The 1,192-nt window shown below is 37.8% G+C and overlaps 1 long non-coding RNA gene across 1 annotated transcript; it reads left to right on the top strand.

Moving 5' to 3' along the window:
- Nucleotides 1-204: 204 nt before the first annotated feature.
- On the top strand, nucleotides 205-658 carry LOC118491308. Its single transcript, XR_004891215.1, has 2 exons — nucleotides 205-318; nucleotides 431-658. It is a non-coding gene; the product is annotated as an uncharacterized LOC118491308 (long non-coding RNA).
- The last annotated feature ends 534 nt before the right edge of the window (nucleotides 659-1,192 follow it).

Raw genomic sequence — 1,192 nt, 5'->3', positions numbered from 1 at the left:
TATTCTGTGGTTGAAAGTAATTGGTAATTTATTATATGAATAATGAACTTTGGATCAGGTTTATATGTGTATGAAGGATGGAATGTTTTCACTAATATTGTAGTGATTCATGATCAGAAAGGTTTGATTGTTGTGATATTATATCATTTAATGTAAGTTGTTTTTGTATTAATGAATTGTTATTCGTTTTAAGTATTTGTAGGAGTTCCACACTATCTATTGGGTACAATTAGCCCCATGGTTTAGTTTAGTGCAACGGTGAATGCAGGCGGTGAACGGTTAAAAAGCCAGAAGTCGAAGGTTACCGAAATTCAAAATGTAAGTACAATACATTACTCGAAAGGTTGATGTTGTTCAAGGTCTGCAACAGTTTATATTTACATAATTCTTTATGTCAGTTCAGTTTACGATCTGTTTATCGTATTTTCAGGTGCTGATTTGGCAAATTTGGTAAACGTGGTGGCTCTCAAGGTGGCAATGGACGGTGCAAAATCGGTAAGAGTCTGGTCAACTGGGTCCACACGAGTCGGTTACGAGATCATGGGAATGTATAAGGGCGCCAATAAATTATTTAAAATTACGTATCTGTTTTGGGTTTGGGGCATTGGTGCTGAGTTTTTTCCTAAAATGGTGTAGTTGGAAAAATTATTTACCTAAATGGGTACTTTGAAAATTATTTATCAAAATGGGTTGGTAAGAGTGTGAGCTGTATGTGGTCAACCACATCCTAACATGGTTACCATACAAGTTACCATACAAGTCAGGTATGAGTGTGAACTCACCTTGGTTTGCTCGGCAGATAAACAAAAGGTCACTTGAGCTGTATGTGGTCAACCACATCCTAACACGGTTACCATACAAGTCAGGTCTATGGTTTAAGTAGTGCACATATATGTTCTACACGTATTCTAACAAGTTATATACAAGTATTGATCATGGCTTACATGTATAATCATGGCAGTTAACAGTTCATACGAGTTCAACAGTAGAAATCACGTAACAAACAAAGTCCAAGTTTGCAGCCCAAATGGTTGGGCTGGTAACAGTACACAAGTCCAAACAGAATGTGTGATTAAATGGTCTCGAGTCGAGACTAGAGATCTCGAGTCGAGACAGTGTGGTCTCGGGTTGAAGTCTTGGTGTTCTCGAGTCGCAACTAAGGGATCTCGAGTCATGCATTTATCACTCGAGA

This window comes from Helianthus annuus, chromosome 4 (assembly GCF_002127325.2).
Source record: "Helianthus annuus cultivar XRQ/B chromosome 4, HanXRQr2.0-SUNRISE, whole genome shotgun sequence".
NCBI classification, from domain to species: domain Eukaryota; kingdom Viridiplantae; phylum Streptophyta; class Magnoliopsida; order Asterales; family Asteraceae; genus Helianthus; species Helianthus annuus.
Note: the sequence above shows the minus strand (reverse complement) of the source record. Positions and strands in the feature narration are given on the sequence as shown.